The sequence below is a fragment of the Pteronotus mesoamericanus genome, unplaced genomic scaffold (genome assembly GCF_021234165.1).
Source record: "Pteronotus mesoamericanus isolate MK-2021 breed Mesoamerican mustached bat unplaced genomic scaffold, CSHL_Meso_final contig_301, whole genome shotgun sequence".
In the NCBI taxonomy this organism is placed as follows: Eukaryota; Metazoa; Chordata; class Mammalia; order Chiroptera; family Mormoopidae; genus Pteronotus; species Pteronotus mesoamericanus.
In genome coordinates this window covers 484,940-491,837 of record NW_026555129.1, presented here as the reverse complement: position 1 = coordinate 491,837, position 6,898 = coordinate 484,940, and positions in this window count along the sequence as shown.

Genomic DNA, 6,898 nt, shown 5'->3' with positions numbered 1-6,898 from the left:
AATCAAAGATGTCTGTTTGGTGCATGACATCAAAACACCTCTTTTTGGTTAACGTGGGAAATAATTTAATGTCAACCCATTATAACTGCAGTTCCCGGGCTTACAGTGAGACAGATAGTAAGAAGCTAGGAGAATTCTTCGGCAAGTGGAATAGGGAAACTGAGACAGATAGCTGAACACAATGGCAGAGCAACCTACAGCCACGTGCAGACCTCAACCAGTGTGGAAGGCTCCAAAGTTCCTGGCTGGGGGCAAAATTGGGAAAACATGGACCTCACCCCTAAGGTAACCTTTTCTTCCCTGGCCTTTCCTCCTTGGAGATAACATCTCAGTTGTATTTCAGCTCCAGGCCCAGAAAAACAGCAAAACCAAGTGGACGACACCAGAACCTACTGTAATGACTAAAAGGGCCCCTGCCCTATCACTGACTAATCAGTGGAGATCATGACCCTGGAAGGGCAAACCTGGAGAACTGATGAATATTCTACTGAAACCCTCCCCTGAGACCTCCCTTACATTCCTGCCTGCCTGCCTGCAAAAAAAAAAAAAAAAAAAAAAAAGCGGAGGGGGGGGGAGAGAGAGAGAGAGAGAGAGAAGCTGTAAGACAAAAGGCCCAGCCTAAGTGCTCTCCCTCTGGGGAGCAGTTCACACCATTCCTTTTCCTTTCTTGCTACCCACTACTTCTTTCCCCACAGGCAGGCATCTCCTAAACTCTAAGGCAATGGACACTGGGCAGCTTGTCCCAAGCTAATACCCTGAACCTGTCCCCAAAGCTCCCTTTTCTCTCACTTCCCAGTGAGCTAAGACAGCCCAGTCTAGGTTCTTCTATTCTTCTATGCTAAGCCCTATCCTTCTATGCCAAGCCTAAGGGCTTCCTTAGCCCTTCTATGCTAAGCCCTTTCACTGTTCCAGCTTTAATAAACACATCCTCATAGTCACTTATCTCATGTTGTGAAATCTTTCCTACATGTAGTAAGAACCTACACACAACAGCTGGCCCAAGGCAGACCCACATAGGGCCTGGCCCCCTGTCTGGCAACAATAGGAAAGACCTTAATGTCACCCCATCTCCTCACAGGGATATTGCTACATTTCTGCTGCTTTTGCAACTTTTAATATAGCTAGCAACAATAACAGCCATGAAAATAATAATTATTATAAGTACTGTTTATTGAGTTTCTGCAATATGTCAGGTGTATGCTAGACCATATATCCCTACATTGTCTTTAACCTTCAAAACAACTCTGCAAAGGTATTATTATCTCCATTTTTTTAGATGTGAACACTGAGCCTCAGAAAGGTTAAGGACTTTTCTAAAGTGTAAATATGGGATTTGACTCATTTGTCCATGCCTGTTCCAGTACTTTCAGAGAAATCATCTCAAAGCTTGAATTAAAAGTTAGTGTTTTCAATATGTAAAAATATCTTCAGTAACTTCATAAATGAAATTTAACCCTCTTAGGAATAAAGGCATCCACAACAGCAATACCTACAATGGCAAAATTTAGAAAGAACTGTCCAATAGGAAAATAACAAAATTATGTAGCTAATTTTATGTAAAATAAGTTTATAACATATGGAGATATGTTTCTTTACCTAACAATATAGTTAGGTAAAGAAAACAGGGACACATGAAAATAATTGTTATGGAATATGATCTCAGTGATATAAAATTAAAAATAAAGATGCATTTTCAAAAACATTGACAAGAAAGGTGACAACTAAAAATTTTTAAAAACCAAGAAAAGTCAGAAACAACCTTTATTTAAAAAATACAGTTGGAGGACTCATACTTTCTGATTCAAAGACTTATAAACCTACAAAAATCAATACAGTTTGGTACTGGCATAAGGAGAGGCATATAGCTTAATGGAATATATTTAAAAGTCCAGAAATAAACCCTTACATTTACTGCCAATTGATTTTCAACAAGCATGCCAAGACCATTTAATCGGGGAAAGAACAGTCTCTTGAACAAACAATGCTCAGACAACTGGATATTCACATGCAAAAGACTGGATCTGGACCTCTATATCATATCATATATAAAAATTAACTCAAAATTGATCAAAGACCTACATGAAATCACTAAAATCATAAAATTCTTAGAAAAAAACAAATCTTTGTGACCTTGGATTAAGCAATGTTTTCTTAGATAATGACACCAAAAGCACAAAGCAACAAATGAAAAAATAGACTGGATATCATCAAAATTAAAAATTCTTGTTCTTCAAAAGACATCTCAAAAGTGAAAAGATAACCCACAAAACTCAAATCATGTATCTGATAAGAGACTTGTATTTAGAATATATAAAGAACTCTTAAAACTCAACAATAAAAAGACAATCCAATTAAAAAGGGCAAAAGATCTGAATGTATGTTTCTCTAAAGAAGATATACAAATGGTCAAAAGCACATAAAGCTGTTTAACATCATTAGGTATCATGGGAATATGAATCAAACCCCAGTGAGATACCATTTCATCCCCACTAGGATGACAATAATCCTTTAGACAGATAATAGCAAATGTTAGCAAGGATGTGCAGACATTGAAACCCTCATACTCTGCTGGTTAGAATGTAAAATGGTTCTGAATATAGTCTGAAAATAGTCTGTCAGTTACTCAAACAGTTGAACCTAAAGGTACTTACCCTATGACCCAGCAATTCCACTCCTAGGTATCCACCCAAGACAAATGAAAACATGTCCACACAAGAGCTTGCACATGAATGTTCATAGCAGCATTACTGATAATAGCCAAGAAGCATAAACAACTCAATGTCCACAAATATGAATGGTTGGAGTGAGATATGATACATCCACACTGAAGAATATTATTCAGCCATGCTATGGAAGGAATTATGCCTCCCCTCAATAATATGCTGAAGCCCTAAATCCCCTGTATGTCTCCGTATGGGACAAAGGGCCTTTCAGAAGGTGAGTAAAGTTAATGAGGTCATAGGGTGAAACCCTAATCCCACATAACTGGTACCCAAATAAGAAGAAACACCAGAACTCTCCTCTCCACTATGTGAGGACACACCTAGAAGGCAGCTTCTGCAAACCGGGAGGAGAGTTCTCACCTAAATCCAATCCATGATGACATACTGATCATGGATATCCAACCTCTAGAACTGTAGGAAAATAAATGTTTGTTGTTTAAGGCTCCCCATCAATGGTATTTTGTTATGGCAGCAGAGAAAACTAATACAAGCCATAAATATAAATTAAGTATTAGTATATGCTACAACATGGATGAACCTTGAAAACATTGTGAAAGAAGCTAAGTGAAAAAAGCCGGTCACAAAGGCAATTCTACAGAGACAGAAAGTATATTAGTGGTTATCCAGCACTAGGAAGAAAGGAGTATTGAGGAATTATGGCTAAGGGGAATAAGGTTTCTTTTGGAGGTGATGAAAATGTGCTAAAATTGATCGCAGTGATGGTTGTAAATTCTGTAAATATACTCAAAGCCACTGAATTGTACAGTTTGAATTTTATGATCTATAAATTATATCTCAAAATGCTGTTTTTTTAAAAAAGAAGGATGACATTTCAATAGTGGTAATCTCTGGCTGGTGAGACTTACAATTACTTTTTTGTTCAATTTTCCACAAAGAGCAAATACTACTTTTATAATCAGTTAAGAAGAAAGTTATTTTTTTTAAAAATTCTGTTAAAACAAATGCCAGCAGTATTCTCCTTTTCTACAAAGCTGATAAAATTCACATCCCTGCTGAGTCGACACACCTTAATGAAAGCTCCCTCTCTAGGTCAGGCTTTTCAGTGTTTAATGTTCATTCACATTATTATCTTATGTGAGATTCACACCCTCTGTGCTGTAAACAAGACAAATACCTCTTTTATTCCTGAATTTATTTATAGCCTGCTTCCTCCCTAAAAGGTTTTGAAGTCAGTATTCAAAAAAATATAGTTAATAAAAAAGAAAACCAAATCTAAAGAGAAGTGGAGAATTTAGATATGCTAACCAGAAGAATCAATAAGTTGCTATACATGAGCTTTAAGTTGAATTCTGACATTCTTGGAAGACAAGGCAAAAAGAGAAAGTTGGGAAGAAGCACACCATTTCCTCAAAGGAAGCAAAATTATTCCTGGCACCATCTGCTAAATAACATTTATCATACGGGAATTTGTAAAGATTTTAATGGAGTCTGATCCAAACAATATTTTTACAGAAAATACTGATGTGCATTTAATATGGCTACTCCCTACAACTACCTTTGGTAAGCCAAAGATATACCATTTCAGCAAATTCAGATATAATATAAAATCATAGGGTCCAAGTTTATAATATCATATAACCCAGTGGTTTTCATATTTTTAAACTGTCACCTACAGTAAGACAATTTACATTGCTCTTACAGTACACAAACACACATACCTGAAACAAAAATTTCACTCTTAACATTGTCCTTACTACAAGAAATACATCCTGATATTTTCTATCTCTATTCTATTTCATTTTAAAAATGCTTGTGGCTATTCAACTTCATCCACAGAAAGGAAAATATGATGTAAAAATTGTATGGTTTATAGCAGTCACTGATCATTACTGAGCAGCTAATATGTGTGAGGCACTGCACCAAGCATGTTACATATGGGTCATCAAATTTCTCATATGGGTCTCTCTGGGATTAATGAGGGGAGTACTTTTATTGGTTCTGTTATACAGATGACAGAACTGAAGCATAGAGAGGTCACAGAGCCAGTAAGGGTCTGTAGGTGGGTATTTTTAGCTCAAGGCTTTTTAACTCAAATAACCTGGTCTCTCAGTTGGGCTTTTTGAACAGTGTTAATTTCATTTTACAGTTAAATAATGGAAGATCAGGAAGGTTAAGTACCTTGTTCAAAGACACACAGCTAGGAAGCTTCCAAGCAGGGTTTGAATGTGATAAATAATGGAATATCAGGAAGGTTAAGTACTTTGTTCAAAGACACACAGCTAGGAAGCTTCCAGGCAGGGTTTGAATGTGATCTTGAGAATCCAAGCCCAGGACTCCTTCTGTCTTTATTACCTGCCACTCTGGGCAGCTTCAACTGTCACTTTAAAGCCTCTTAAATGACAAGTCCTTAGATGCCATGAAAAGCAAGTAAGGACAACTTCAATGCACATGGCAACAGTAGAACATACACAACTGACTCAATCTTCTCTACTTCCCTACTTCTCTACTTAGATAAGACAAAATAAGGCACTTTTAAACGTTTTCCTATACACCAAAGTATTATCAGTACAATGTTGTGGGTAATTTTGTGATCTCCTGCTATTTTTCTGTATTTTCATAATGAGAATGTATTACTTTGACAAGGGGACAATTTTTAAATTATTTTAAAAGAAATCAGTCTGTCCTTAATATCAAGCTCCATCTCCCTACACCTTTAAAATTTTCCATATCCTGGATGAACAAGAGTTGAATCTGAAAGTTGGTAAGACACTTTAGCTGCTTAGAGCCTGTATTTAGATCCTAAGGTTAAACGCCATGTGTCAAAGTTTAGTGCTCACAGAGAGAAGATGGGACAATTAGACAGGTGGGACAATTGCCCTTTAAACCAAGCCAACAGATTTAAAGGAACGAGTGCTTCATGCCCCCAGCAACTTAATCAGAGGTTGAATCCTGATGGATTTCTTATGAAACCCAGCACCAACATTATTCTCCCTAGCATTTTAACTCCATAGACAATATCTGTACATTGCAGCAGAATGAGGTGAGGAAGATGTAGGATTTTGGAGTTATGCTGCCCGGTTCTGCTACTTCCTTGCTGTGTGGCCCTAGGTATATTCTTCAACCTCTCTGTACCTCGGTTTCTTCACTTATAATATGGAGACCTACTTCAAAGGGCTGCTGCCAAGAATGAGTTACTGCTAGGGAAAGTGTTGGAACTCTTCTTAGTGCCTACCTCATAGTAAACATACAGTGAATGTGAACAATCTTTGTTATTATTTTAGAAATTCTACTCAGGAGGGGTCGCAAGATGGAGGTGGGTAGGAGGATATATCACACACCTCCTCCCAGAAACAAATTGTGAATGAAACTAAAGAGAGGACTAAATACCCAAAATAAAGCAAAGACTACCTGAGGAAGAGAATTTTAACCAAGAACAGGAAAAAAAACAAAAACCCACAACCAGTAGGAAGGGTAAGGTTGTTAAAGGGTAAGTTCACAAGGGAGGCGGGCCAAGGCAGCAGGTGCAGTTGTAGGAGCTTCCCCTTGAAAGAAGAGAAACCAGTGCCACAAACAGGGCTCCCAAACAGAAAGCACCAGTGCTGGGATCAACTGACCATGCAGCATCTGGCAATGAAAGACTGTGGGGTTTGTCTCTGCTGGGGAGAGAGGAGACCCACTGGAGACAAAGCTACTATGCTTTTCTTTTTCTTTCTTAACTCTTAAAGGGGATAAAGCACAGGTTTTATGTTCACAACCACTCACCTTGGGCTCAAATAAAGGGAGCATAGTTAGGAACTGGAGTTGTGCGAGGAGAGTCTGGAGAGGGAGACACTGAGATAAGATGTGGGGGAGCAGCCATGGGGTTTCTAAAGCTGGATTCCACAGCAGCCATCTTTTTTTGAGAAGAGCAAGCCCCTCCCAAGGAAAAGCAATTGCTTACCCTGTGGGACACTGCTTCCCCAAACCTCTGGAATCCTGCTTGCCCTACCCTACATCCTTTTTTTTCTTTTGTTTAGTTCTGTGTTTTTTCTGGGCTTTCTTTTCTCTCTCCTCTCCCCTTCTGTCCCTTCCCTCCCCTCCCCTCCTCTCCTCTCTTTTCTCTGTCCTTTTCTTTTCACTTTCTTTTATTCCATCCTGCATCATAACCCCTGCTGAGGAGACAGCAACATATACAGCCTCAGAGGGTGTCAGAGACGGGCTATAGGGTGAAGCCA